Below are 15,442 nucleotides of genomic sequence, written 5' to 3' on the forward strand. Positions count from 1 at the left end.
ACGTGGATGGAACTGGAGGGTATTATGCTGAGCGAAATAAGTCAATCGGAGAAAGACATGTATCATATGACCTCACTGATATGAGGAATTCTTAATCTCAGGAAACAAACTGAGGGTTGCTGGAGCGTGGGAGGGATGGTGTGGCTGGGTGATAGACATTGGGGCAGGTATGTGCTATGGTCAGCGCTGTGAATTGTGTAAGACTGTTGAATCACAGACCTGTACCTGTGAAACAAATAATACATTATATGTTAAAAAAAAAAAAAGAAAAAAAAAGAAGACAGCAGGAGGTGAAGAATGAAGTGGGGGAAATCGGAAAGGGAGACGAACCATGAGAGACTATGCACTCTGAAAAACAAACTGAGGGTTCTAAAGGGGAGGGGTGTGAGGGGATGGGCTAGCCTGGTGATGGGTATTAAGGAGATCATGTTCTGCATGGAGCACTGCGTGTTATATGCAAACAATGAATCATGGAACACTACATCAAAAACTAATGATGTAATGTATGGTTATTAACATAATAAAAAAATGAAAAAATAAAAAGAAGTGACTCATTACATATAAGCGATCCTCAATAACAGTAACAGCTGATTTCACATAAGAAATCATGAAGGCAAGAAGATAGTGGGATGACACAAAGTTCTGAAAGGAACTGTCAACTGAGAATCCTATTTCTGGCAAAACTATTTTTCAAAAATAAAGGAAAATTTTAAAAATTGCAGATAAAAAATAACTAATCTATTTTTTGGTTAGCAGCCTTGCATTAGAAGAAAATCTAAAGAAATCTTTCTGCCAGAAATGAATGACAACAGGCAGTAACCTGAAACCACATGAAGAGGTAGAGTACTGGTAAAGATAACTACATCGGTAAATATAAAAGAAAGTGTAAATCTATTTTTTTGTTTTTAACTCCTTTTTTTACTATTTAATTTAAAAGGCAACTGCATAATACAATATTTATCAAAGTTGGTGTGCACACAGTGTATAAAGATATAATTTGTGACAAATGTATAAAGGAGGGAGGAAAGTGAAACTATTATAGGAGCATGTTTTTATATATTATTGAAATTACGGAATGCAGTGAAAGTAGTGCTTAAATGGAAATCTATAACTTTAAACACCTACATTAGAAAAGAAACAAGACTTCAAATAAATAACCTAATTCCTTAAGAAACTGGAAAAAGGAGAGCAAATTAAATTCAAAGCAAAGAAGGAAGAAAAAAATAAGAATGAGAATAGAAAAAAATCAGCCACCTCGCTGAAGAAAAAACAATTAAAGGCATGTTTATTTTTGGCACAGTGTGGGCAAACAAGTGGTTGGTTGAACATGATTTAATCTTCCCCTTTTCACCTATTTTGGCACCATTCAGAGACATTCATAATGAATGTAAAGCAATAGGATTAAATGGGTCATGAATGACAGCAAAAGTCTTGCCTTTTTTCTCCTAGTTAGAATATGTTTTACTTCTAAATATGTGTTATTTGCATTTCAGACTTAAGCACATCTGCCTCAAAGCCTTGGATAAATGGTTTATTATAGAGTTATACCCAAGACAGCTCCCTTGTACAAGATCAGAGAAATAATGTTGGTAAGTTTATTTCATTTACATGGTTTAGAATAATTTCACTGAGAGTAACTGCTATTATAATATTTTCACAAATATTCTTTTTTTTTAAACATCACAAGTATGATTTTTTATTTGTCACCATTAAATGTCTGACTTTTAAACAGATTCTTGGACTGGTGGCTCATATCCATCAGCTCGTTCAACTTTAGCACCGGTCTCATCCCCAGTAGCTTTTCCAGAACTACTACCTTCACCATGAAGCTCCATGAGCTTTCCCAGTTCAAACTTGGGCTTCTTCAGCATTTTACTTTTCTAACGAAGACATCATGGAGTGGATAAATAGACTGACAAGCCCTTTCTATATCTTTTCCGATGCTGTCTGGAATTAATTTATTGACCACTTCTTTCAAGTCATTTGTTTGCACCTCTTGGGTCATGATTTCCATCATCTTTTTCCAATTTTGACAGACCTGTTGGTGCTGAGCATAAGAGGTCTTCCGAATCTGATTATTGCATTTTTTAGTAAAACCAACACAAAATAGAGGAAGCAAATAACCATTGGTAGTCTTGACATCAACATGAGCTTCAATCGTGGTCTGCCATTTTTTGACTGTGGAGCACATTTTGTCACAGCTAAGATCCATGCCATGGAAATTAGTCAGGCAGTTTTTGCCCTGAACATCCTCAGTAATTAGCTTGAATTTTCTAAACGCAACTTCATCATTCTGCAGATCAGCAAGGCTCACTTCAAAAACACAACCCTTGAGGCCGTCAGATGCGATTTTGGTTCCTTGAGTTCTGTGACTAATGTTTTTCCAATATTTCTTATGTTGAACATAGCTGGTGCTTTCACATCATACCAATCTTTCTTAGAAAATGGATCAACCACTTTCTTCTTGGCTCCCTTTTTGCTGCCTTTCGTAAGGTGCTTGTTCTTGCCGACCGCCATGGCGCTGCTCAGGGAGCCAAAAGGTTCACAAATATTCTTATGTAAATTCTAATTATACTAATAATCTATTATAAAGCTTCTCTCATGTGTATAGTATTTTTCACTTATTGAGGACTCATAACTGTATGATTTTACTAAAAGATGTCACACCATTGGACTTCTACAAAGTATCAAAAGTAGTTCTACAAAGTACTCTATTTAACTAGTATGAGCCTCACCACAACAGCAGAGAGCAAATATACCATCCCTGTTCTTTAATTAATCATTCAAATTCTTCATGACTTATTAGCAGAGAGCTCACCAGGCCCCATCAAGACTCATTTTCCCTGCCCTTTAATTATCCAGGAATCCCAGAGTAAGCTTACCCAGTCCAAAGGTAAGTTGATTTTCTCCTGACAGCAAGAGTAGAAGGATCTGGAGCCTAGCTTAAGTACTACTGCTATTATTCTTGGAGCAGAATTCTACACAGTCCTTTGGAAATTTGTCCACAGGATAATACCAGGTCCATATGCCTAACATAGTTCCTAATGTGGTGCCACTTGTGGGCCCCAAATTATAACTGTTATAGTTTGTACTCACATATACAGCTAGTATTCCCCAAAGCAAATTTCTTGCCAAGTTTTTGGATTTAGAGCAAGTGCCAGAAGTAGCCACAGTTAAACTTACATTTGCCCTTAGTAACTCAGGTTACTCCAGTTTAGATTTCTTCCCTCCCTAAGATGATGTGTTTCTAGGACACTTAACAAACATGCCTGCCATCAGTCTTTGTTGGAGAGCTGTACTTCACTAAAGTAAATCTCCCTAACACTGAAATTAAGAAACAAAAACAAAAACTTATTCTTGATAGCTCTCAAGTTCTTGGATTTTATGTTTTTAAAGGGTAGAGACTAACACTTGGGCCAATATCATACCTTTTAATAAATGACCTGATGATTAAAATATTATTTTTACAGTACCTTCCATGGCAAGAATTTTAAATAAAAATACTCTCTTATATTAAATGAGAAAAGGGGAAAGCATTGTTTGTTCATTTACTTCCAAGTAGACCCTGAGATTCTTGGGCAAAGTCCTCCTTCTCCTTCCCACTTAGCAATTTTATATACCAGGGATCACAGGAGTTGTGGCTTTGCTCATGCCACAAAAGGGTCCATGAAAAGCTAATCTCCATACATGAGGTTACTTAAAGGCTCCTGAACAAAAGTTCTGATCCATACAAACTGAAATCTCAACCTGTAAACATAAGAAATGCTGCTATTTTAGAGACTTCCTTTGAAAGGAACTCTTTATTAAAAATTTTTAGCTTGGCAGGTATAGTCTACCCTCTAGAAATATATAACCAAGAAACTAGAGAGCTATCAAGAACACTTTTTTTCATTCACAGGTCTTCAACATACCCCACTCCTTTGTCCTTTTAAATTTACTCATTCAAAAGAAATGAATTTAGAGTAAACTATATATCCAGGGATATAAAGATGAATTGGATTTGTCCATAAGAAAATCACATTTCAGTAGACATGTCAACCAATGACTAGAAAACTATTTAATATGTGCTTTAATGGGACTCTGAACCAAATACAAAGGAAATACAGAAAGTCGCTGACTGCCTGGTAAGAAAGTATCAGAGCAGAAATAGAATTTGAGTTGCTCCTAAGCTAGGTGTGAGACTGGCCAGACTCCAACCTGCGATGCTACTAATTAGCAGGATTGATTTATTTGATTATGTCCCCTTATTTTCATACATCTCCCCTCTGGAAGGTGGAAGATTTGCAAGAGAATAACTTTCTCAAATAATGATAGATTTATACATGTGTTTTTATATTAGAACCTACAGATAAGCTGTGAATATCCATGTGCAAGGAGTATTGAATGATTCCTCAGGCAAAGATGAGGCAGAAAGCCATTCCAGGCAGAGGGAAATATATATATTTCTCTAAAAATATACAAAAAAGGCATTAAAGGAGATAGCAGTTTCAGAAATAGATAAAATAATTCCACTGGGTTTATTAATAGACAGCCTGCCACTGCTCATTATAGAAGTTAAAGGTGGAGGAGAGGAGCTGTGAGTTAAGTCTAGAAAAATAGGTTGTGAGGTCCTTCTGTGTGTAGATAATAGGAGACAAAAATAAAAAGGTTTTGTTCAAGAGAGATATATAGCCAAGTTAGAATTTTAGGAAGATAATCATCTAGATAATAAGGGAATATGGAAGATGGACTAAAATGGGAAGGAATGATGACAGGAAGATCAGGTGGGACAGTCTTGCAATAAGGAAATGGGGAAAAAAAGGAATTATTGATCAAATAGAAGCACTTGACCTACAAAGGCAACTGGATTTTAAATTCTATGAATTGGACAACAGGATTTGGTCACTAATTCCCTGATAGGGGGAGATGGAGGGAGAGTGCATCATGAACAGTTCGGTGGGTAGTAATTCCATAATCCAGGATAGGGAGCAAGATGGAGACAAGATTGTGATGGATGGTGGAGAAGAAATTGTTGGATATGGTTAAGTGTTAAATTTTAGGAGCCAGAGTGAGACTCTGATGGTGCATAGTAGGCAATTGAAAATGTGAGTCTGGAACTTTATATAAAATCTGGAACTAGAAATCCAAACATAAGTAATCACCAGTATAAATAGAATAGTTACAGTCATGGCTAAGAGAAAACAGGGAGAGTTTGGAGTGAAATGCATAGAAGGCCCAGGATGAACCAGGGGAACAACATTTAACTGGTGGCAGAGAAAGAAAATCCAATGGAGGTAATTGAAGATATCTAGTTAGAGATGTAAGAAAACAAAATTTAAAATGAGTTTTCATTCATTTAGTCATTCTACAACATTTATTATATGCTTACTACATGCTGGCACCTGCTAGGATTGGAAATGAAATTATGCAGAAGGGAAACATATTTCTTTCTTGTATAGAATTTACATAAGAGAAGAAATGTATTTCTGTGAGAAAATAATGAGTTTAAATTTGAATGGTCTTAAGTTCAGTGAAAAATTAAGGTCTATATAAAAATACAAAAAGAATAGGAATTCTTAATCACAGGAAACAAACTGAGGGTTGTTGGAGTGGTGGGGGGTGGGAGGGATGGGGCTGGGTGATAGACATTGGGGAGGGTATGTGCTATGGTGAGTGCTGTGAATTGTGTAAGACTGTTGAATCACAGACCTGTACCTCTGAAACAAATAATACATTATATGTTAAAAAAAAAAAAGAAGAAGAAGAAGATAGCAGGAAGGGAAGAATGAAGAGGGGGAAATCAGAGGGGGAGACGAACCATGAGAGACTATGGACTCTGAGAAACAAACTGAGGGTTCTAGAGGGGAGGGGGCTGGGGGGATGGGTTAGCCTGGTGATGGGTATTAAAGAGGGCACGTACTGCATGGAGCACTGGGTGATATATGCAAACAATGAATCATGGAACACTACATCAAAAACTAATGATGTAATGTACGGTGATTAACATAATAATAAAAATGCAAAAAAAAAAAGAATAGATAAGAATATAGAGGTTTTTTAAGAGACCAACAGAAGGGGAAAGCATGAAGAAGAATAAAGAAGTATGAATACAGAAATAAGAGAAGAAATTGAAGAAATTTGTCTCTAGAAAATGAAGAGATAAAAGTCATGAAATATTGTAGAAATGAAAACAGTCAGTGAGATTTGCTAATATGCAGGTCATTGATAACTTTAGAGAGAATATCTATAATAAAGAGGAGGCCAAAATGCAGATTATATTGAGCTAAAAGAGAAAAGGTAAATGTGGTAATTGGATACAAGCATTTATTTCTATACCTTCCTGAAATGACATTACAAAAGCATCAACCCACTGGGCTTGGGAGAATTTTGGAGAATGATAGTAGCAACATTTTGGTGGCTGGAAAGCATTCAAATGAGTAATGATGATTGAGATGCCTGAAGAGAATTGAAACCAAAGCTGATGGCTGCAGAGAGGCCAAACAGTTGACCTAGTCTCTAGATTTGACCGGATTTATAGGTTGCCCTAAATATATTGGAAAAGTCTATCATTGGAAGGAATATAAAACAGTATAGTTCTGCTTATTTATTCATATAATATTTACCAAGAACTGGCAATATGCTAGGTAGGAAGAATACATAAAAGACACAATTTGTGACAAAGCAGACAATCCAGAGAAACATGCTCTTTTAAAAGTTATTGCAATTATGAAACATAAGAAATCACTAAGAGTTAAACATTAACAGATGTCACTGTAGCACCTATAACTGTCCTATTCAATACAGTAGCCACTAGCCACATGTGGCCATTGAATATTTGAATGTGGCTAGCGAGTCTAAGGAATATAACTTTTAATTTACTTTTAATTTATTTACATTTAAAAACTTAAGTGGCATAAAATATTTTTGTGTTATACAAGTTTATTATTTTGGTAGAGCTATATTTCATTTTAACTGTTGGATCATGTAAGATATTATTGTTATAATGTGTATGTTGGCAACATTAATTAATTCTTCTATTACACGTCTATCATCAATTCAGGTGGTGTCTATGGATTGATTCAATTTGAGTATTTTTTTTACATAACATTGTGATGTGTTTATTTGAATCTGAGTATTTTATGAAAACAGCAAGAGTTGCAATCGTACCTGTATAAATTGTAATTGACCATCAAGTTGAAATATTTATTATTTCAATTATAACATAATTAAATTATTTTTAATTAAAAAATACATACGGCCATTAAAATTAGCTGCATCAGAGCAAAATGAAAAAGTTGTTTGATTTTCAAAAACAATCTTTTGGATAATAAAGAGAACAATGTTAAGTGGACATAATAAATTTGATAAGAAATTTTATCTCAATAGCCAAAAAAGAATTGAAGAAATCAGTCATTTAAAATAAAAATTAGAGTGCCTGGTGACTCAGTCGGTTGAGCATCCAACTCTTGATTTCAGCTCAGGTCATGATCTCAGGGTTGGGAGATCAAACCCCTCACTGGGCTTCACGCTGGGCATGGAGCCTGCTTCAGATTCTCTCTTTCCCTCTCTCCCTACCCTTCCCCTCCTCTCTCCCTCTCTAAAATAAAAAATTAAATTAAATTAAAATTAAATGCCAAAAAATTATAAATTATTTTTAACAGATCTAAGATTAATATTGGTCAGCTATAAAATAACTTGGATTCTTGAACACATACACAAAAAGCCATTTTTAGATCAAGAGATGATAAAATAAATTATTATTTCAGTTATGAAAATTTAGTTAGTGAGTCATGAGGAAAAGATTTTGACTTTTAAAACTTGACAGATCTTCAGTGAAGCTACCAAACAACTGCCCATAGTACATCTTTCAAGAATATCAAAGACCAGTTGATTCAAAATTTGAAAGATTGCAAAACCTTTTTTTCTTTTCTTTAGATGAGTCATACAAAACAAAACACACTATTCAATTAAATATTTGGGCTCAATGGACTTTCAAATTTATGAGGCAATGTTGTCAATCTGCAATCTAAAATATCAACCTCAGGGCATATATACATTTGAGTATTTTGCATCCTTCAAAGAAGGATTTCACCTAGATATGAAAAATAAAAACTTTTTTTATCACAATGAACAGTGCTCTATATTAGGTCAAAAATATGGATTTACTGAGATTTTTTTAAAAAGATTTTACTTACTTATTTGAGAGAGAGAGAGCACAAGCCGGGGGAGGAGCAGAGGGAGAGGGAAAAGCAAACTCCCCACTGAGCAGGGAGTCTGATGTGGGGCTCAATCTCAGGACCCTGGGGTCATGACCTGAGCCAAAGGCAGACGCTTAAGCGAATGAGCCACCCAGGCACCCTGATTTATTGAGATTTTAAAACAAGAGATTGATAGTTCTCTTACTGCTTTATCCCGCTGTATGAGAAATGTTAAAAATATTTATGCTTTGGCTTTTGAAGTAGATGATCAAAAGTGTCATAAATAGGGGCACCTGGGTGGCTCAGTCGTTAAGCATCTGCCTTCGGCTCGGGTCACGATCCCGGGGTCCTGGGATCGAGCCCCACATCGGGCTCCCTGCTCAGCCAGGGGCCTGCTTCTCCCTCTCCCACTCCCCCTGCTTGTGTCCCTTCTCTAGCTGTCTCTCTCTCTCTCTGTCAAATAAATAAAATAAAATCTTTAAAAAAAAAGTGTCATAAATACATGAATCATATCCAATTTTTGAAACTTTTGAAAGAAACACAAAACAACATATTTAATAATCTTTAGTGCTTTGTCAATACTCATTGGTTAAGGCATGGAAGAGTTTTAAAAAAGATTTCCTGAATTGTAAACTCAAATTCAGAATTTTCTGGAAACAAGAGAAATCCTTGCTAAATATTCAAGAATCAAAGACATATATGGCAATATGAATTAGGATTTTTTTTTCACTGCATATGAATAAACTAAATTTAAAGCTTCAAAGAAAGGCTTTATTTATGAACTGATGAGAGAGGTATTAGAATTAATTTTGAAATTAAGAGTTTTTAAAATATAAACCAATAATATTGATTTTACAAATATTTCTAACATGAATCAATATGCAAAATGGACTTTGCTATGGAAATTAATTGCAAAATTACAAGAAAAAATTTTAAAAGCCTTGTTTATATTGTCAGATGTAGAATTGCCCTTTAAGTTATGGAGTACTTCTTTGAATTCAATATTAATAACTACAAATTGATGCAAAAGTTGTGAATTTATGTAAGTTATACAGATACAATTTTAAAACTGAAGTGTTTTTGCTTCAAAGTGAACTCAACTCTCCTATATAAGATGAACAAGTTTTATCAATGTAGATGTGAATATAAAAGAAAAACTATTTTTCTCTTCAAGTATTGGAAAACTTTTATTTATATTGGCAAAGACTTGAGTATGTAAATCTGATCTTTCCCCTACAAATGTTATGAAATCTAAATAGAAATTATGCATATCCATTGAAAATTTAGCAGATGAATTGAGATGTGCTGCTAGAGGTTTAAAATATACATATTTTAAAGACAGCACAAAAAGAAAAAGATTAAATTTCTCAATAATTTTTATATTGATATCTTGAAATTATATTTTAGATTTATTTAAATAAAATACACTATTAATATTAATTATACATGTTTATTTTTAGTTTGTTAATGTGATATTAGAAAATGTTAAAGTAAATAAGAGGCTCACATATTTCTATTGGATAGTTCAGATTCAGGAAATGAATATAATTGGAACATAAATAGCAAGATGATTATCATACCAATATTTGGTATCTGATATCAAAAATTAGTTAAGAATTCTCTATGCCTAAAAGAATATTTTCACATGAACAGAACTAAGAGAAAAATTTTTTAAAGTAGAAGAAAGCCAAGTTGTTTTAAATAGGAAATAAACAGGAATTTCGAGGAGGGATAGAGAGCAGAAAAGAGAAGGGAGAGGGGAGGCTCAAGATTAAGTTGACAGAAACTTTAAAGAGACACTTTAAGAAACAACCAAATTAATAATAAATATTTTGTTGTCTTCAATATGGACATAAAACATGAACACACACATGCCCAACATTACAAAAATCCCTCTGTAAATTCTGCTATATACATTAATGCTTTGTGTGAGTGGTGTCTTTGGGAGAAATCAAATATTGACTGTTCCACATCCAGACTTCAGCAATGTGTACATGAGATGACATAAGTGGGAAAGAAGATAGTCTCTCCCTAATTCAGTAGATACTACAGATTAGAGCAAAAATTAACTAGGAAAAACACAAGCTACTCAGGATGCATAGAGAAAACAAAAAGGATGTGGAGTCTCCATCACAGGTAGTCTATATTCACAAAATTTTGTTTGCATCAAGAAAAACTTAATAATTCAGTTGACTTCTGTTACTCGTTTCTAGCTTATAATACTTTTCCATGTAAGAATTTCCACTCATTCTCATGTTGACCTTAGTTATCTTTATTTTTATTTAGCATTGGCCTGTTTAACCAAAAGCAGAAGGTATTCCAAAAAATATTTTCCCTGGAAACCAACTCCAGAAAACAAGTTGAGTGAGAAATGTGTAAGAAATGAATGAGATTAGATTTATTTACTATAATAGAGATTGTTAGTTTTCCTATAAAATATGCTTTTCTTTGTCTCTCATAGTAATAGTAGCCCCAATTTTAGCAGACACATGGCCTTCATGATAATGAGTGTATTTTTCAACCTCCTTTAGAGTCAGCTATGGTTAGCCCTAAGTTCTGACCAATGGGATCTGAGCAGACCCGATATGTACCCTTTCTAGGGCATGTTCTCTCCTACCTCTTATGTCCTTCCCACAGGCTATAATATGGTTGGTAAGTAGTACTGGATTGGAGCAGGACCCTGGAGATTGAAGGGCAGAGGCTAGATCTGGGTCCCAACACTGTGAAAGATCTAATCTAGCTCTGAACTACTTATACACATATTGTTACCTTTCTGAAAAATTGTTTTATTAAGCCATTATTATATTGATTCTTTGTTAGAAGAGTTCATCTTAATCCTGCCATCCTACATTTCAGAAACAAGTGTAACAATTTGTTTTCTAATATATATTTCCACAATATTTCCAAAAATTTCATATAATCAGATTTGTGCATTTCTGTTAAGAATACAAATTGGGGGGTGGGAATACTCAGAGATAAGTCACTTATTTTAATACGGTTGGCAAAATAAGTACACAGGTGAGTGATGTTTTTACAGGATCATCTGCAAGGCTCTATCCAGGAGAATTTAATCAATTTGCCTAGTGTTTCCTCCCTGAGCAGAAATTTTCTATTGTATAATTTACCTTACTAATACTTGCTTTTATCTATACTTGTAATTCTGATAACTACTCCAATAAGCATTTAGTGTCTTCCATGAAAACACTCTATAATCACCCTAATTTCACCCTATACACTTTCCCTCACCTAAAGCCTCTCAGGTAAAAGGCTCTCCCAAGACTTTTAGTTTCCTGATATCCTGGCTTCATATCATACTATACTAAGAGATGAAAGCATGTACAGGGTTATTATTTTACATAACATGAATTTTACAAAATTAATTACTGATTAACTTGCAGCTATACTTGCTAAGGGGAGGAAAATAATTATCACTATTGAAAAAAAGGCTGCCATAGATGTGATGCTCAAAATGTAACTATCATATAGTTCAGAAGACTTTCATCAATATGCCATAAGGAGAAAGAAGAGAGAGGAAAGACAAAACCAGAGAGTTGTCAACTAGAATTTAATCTTCACTCACCCATCCATCCATCCACCCATCCATCTAAAATGTGCAAAGAATTATGCTATGGCCTCAATATTTGTATTCCTTCAAAATTCGTATGTTGAAATCCTAATTCCCAATGTGATGGTGCTTGCAGATGGGATGTTTGGGAAGTACTTACATAAAGAGGATGGAGCCCTCATAAATGGGATTAGTGTTCTTCTAAAAGAGAACCCAGAGAACTCACTAACCACTCTATCATGTGAGGATATAGCTAGAAGTTGGTAGTCTGCAACGTGGAAAGGGCCTTGGAAAGGGCCTGCACCAGAAAACAACCATTCTGGAATATGATCTTGGACTTCTGGCCTTAGAAACTGTGAGAAATAAATTTCCGTTGTTTATAAGTTACCCAGTCCATGCTATTCTGTTATAGCAGCCCAAATGGACCAAGACAAACTGTTTAAATGCTTGAGAAACAACAGTGAAAAAAAATAGTCTCTTCCCTCATGTAACTGATACTTCATCAGGGAGACAGACATTTAAAAAGCAATCACCTAATTATTTGTTACTCTTTTAAAGGACTATAGAAAGAAATGCATGATTTTATGAGAGCCTAATCATGACACTGACCAGATTTGGAGAGTCCCAAAACATTATCTAGAAAGATCAATGTTTGAGCAGAGCTCTGATGCAAGCAGTAAATTAGGAAAAGGTAGAAAGGGACTGCATTTCAGGCAGAAGGAAGGCATATATGCATGCCTCAAGATAGAAAGGGCATAAAGCTTTTAAGGAACTGCAGCTGACTTTTATGGATAGAATTAGGAGAGCTAGGGGGAAGTTAGCACTAGGTAAAGTTGGTGACGTAGGCAAAGACCAGACCATACCTGATCTTGGAGGCCATATTGATGATTTAGTACTTATTCTCTTCTAAATGCAATAAAAAATATTTAAATGTTTGAGCACAGTGATGGTGGTATGGGTGTATTCCCAAGGTGACAGAATTATATTTTTGTGTTTCAGCTTGGCTGCAGTGGGAAGAATGGATAAAAGAGAAGAGAGAAAATTTTTAAGAATCAGTTAAAGACATCTGCCAGCTGAGAAATGAGAGGAGTGTGAGCACGGATGTTGACAGTGTAGATGGAGTAAAATGAAGAGATTCCACTTATTCGGAAGTAATAGAATTTTAGATATGGTAGATCATGGAGAAAAGGGTGTCATAGATAACTCTCAAGTTCTTTGTTTGCTTAATCAGATATAAAAATATAGTCATTCACTAGAAAAGAACATATTGGAAGAGGTGTGGCTTTAGTAGGAAGATAATGAATTACACTTTGAATAAATTGAGTTTGAAATTCCAGCAGGACACTCTGATGATATAGTTAAGGAAACAGAAATATGTAGAGGTCTGAACTATTAAGAGAGGTCTAAGTAGGAGGAGAGAAAGAGAGAGAACAATCCACATGTAGGTGGTAAATAGAGCCATTAATTTATTCATTTCACAAATATGTATTGAGGACTTATCATGTGCCAGGAACTATTCTAAGCACTGAGAATACAACAGTAAATAAAACTGATAAAAATTCCTATCCTCATTAGCTTATATTCCATTGTTAACAGACATTGCCATAATTGGTAAGTATATTACATAATATGTTGAAGGTGGTAAATACAATGGAGAAAAAAATGCATGGAAGCTAAGCTTCAGAGTTCTGAGAGTGGACACTGCAACATTAAGCTAAATGGTCAGGGTGGAGATAATTGAGAAGGTAGCATTTGAACAAAGACTTAAAATAAATGAGGTTATGAGCCACATATGTATCTAAAGGGTGAGTATTCCAGAGGGAGCAACCAATGCAAAGATCCTAAGAGAGGAAAGTTCAAGGAACATAAAAGTCACTGTGGCTGTTGCAAAATAATGAGAAGAGGAGTTGTAGTAAAGTTAGAAGAACACAGAAAGCAGTGGAATACAGGGTCTTATAGGCCATTGTAAGGATATCAGCATTTATTCTGAGTGAAGTAGGGAGTCACTAAAGGATTGGAATAGCCAATTGATATGATCTGATTTGTATTTTTAAAAGACAACTCTGGACATTGTCTGGAGAGTAAATGATAGGGTGACCACCTGTCCCAGCTTTGTGGGACTGAGGGGTGTCCTGAGACATATGAAGGTCAGTGCTAAACCCAGGTAAGTTCCAAGAAAACTAGGATAGTTGCTGAACTTAATAGTAGGTGAGAAGATCAAGAATACGAATAGGATGAGTTTAGAGGCTTTTGCAGTTATCTTCTCAAGCAATCATACTGCTAAGGACGAAGATGGCAGCCATGGAGAATGCAAGATGTGATCACTTTACAGATTTATTCTGAAGTTACAGTCAACTGGATTTGTTGACAGATTGAATAGTGTGGTGTGAGAGGAGAAAAGTCAAGGATTACTCCAACTGAACAGATTGGTGCTAGAAGGAACAGTGAGATAGATATGAGTATGGTCGTGTACGATGTTTCTCCTTTTTGTCCCTATTTATTAACAATGAATTAGATATCCACCCATGAACAAAAGCACCTTTGTGGATGTTGTGGGATCTAGCACCAGATGCCAAGGGACCTGGAAGGAGTCTCACCCATGTATGCATCCAGTAATAAGCAGACAGATCTCCCTAAAGGCTGCAGAATCAGCAGAGCCTGCAGACATGCCACAACCCCTCTAATAGTAGCCTGGAAAAAACCCAGAATGTGCCACCTGAGCAAATTACCATGGACAAGAGAAAATTTACAGAAATAACAGCTTTCCCCCCAAAAGATTTCAGCACACCATTGGGGCAGTAAAACAAACAAATAAGCAAACAAAAAAAACCCCCATCAAAATACAAGTTTAGTCACAGTGGTAGGAAAAACTTTCCCAGGGCCACTCCGCCCTCACAAGGCAACATAGCATAGGGCTGCATTGTCCTGTGACTGAATATTTTTTTATGTACCTATCAGCCCTTTGGATGTCTTCTTTGGAAATATATCTCGTTAGGTCCTCCATCCACTTTAAAATTAATTCGTGGCTTTTTTTTTTTTTTGGTTATTGCACTGTATGAATTCTTTATAAATTTTAGATATTAACCTTTTATCTAATATGTGGTTTGCTTTTATTTTCTCCCATTCCATATTGTCTTTTTTTTTTAATTGTGTCTTTTTTCTGTGCAGAAGCTTTTTATTCTGATGTAGTTCTACTTACTGATTTTTGTTTTTGTTGCTTGAGGTTTTGATGTCATATCAAATACAAAATCATTGCCCAGACCAATGTCAAGCAACTTCTTCCCTGTTTTCTCCTACGAGTTTTATGTTATCAGGTCTTGAATTCTTTAATCCATTTTGTGTTAATTTTTATGAGTGGTATAAGAAAAAGATCCAGTTTCATTTTTCTGTGTGTGGTTATCCAGTTTTCCCATAACATTTGTTGAAACTGTCTTTTCCTTATTGAGTGTTCAGGATATCTGAAGAACTCACACAATTCAATAAAAACAATAACAACAAAATCTGATTTAAAAATGGACAGAGGAACTAAAGATACATTTTTCCAAAGAAGACTTCCAAATGGTCAATAGGTACATGAAAAGATGCTCAGTATGGTTAATCTTCAGGGAAATGAAAATCAAAACAGCAATGAGATATCATCTCACACCTATTTGAATGATTATCATCAAGAAAATAAGAGATAAGTGTCATTGAGGTGTGG

At 35.0% G+C, this 15,442-nt stretch overlaps 1 long non-coding RNA gene and 1 pseudogene across 1 annotated transcript in view; both read right to left on the reverse strand.

Annotated features, from left to right (window-relative positions):
* LOC115939774 (uncharacterized) overlaps nucleotides 1–15,442 on the reverse strand; it is a 262,165-nt gene that overhangs the window by 46,875 nt on the left and 199,848 nt on the right. The window lies entirely within an intron of this gene.
* LOC102738266 (small ribosomal subunit protein eS1 pseudogene) lies at nucleotides 1,664–2,553 on the reverse strand (annotated as a pseudogene).

Source organism: Leptonychotes weddellii, chromosome 1 (genome assembly GCF_054177405.1).
Source record: "Leptonychotes weddellii isolate Sample4059 chromosome 1, ASM5417740v2, whole genome shotgun sequence".
Classification (NCBI taxonomy): domain Eukaryota; kingdom Metazoa; phylum Chordata; class Mammalia; order Carnivora; family Phocidae; genus Leptonychotes; species Leptonychotes weddellii.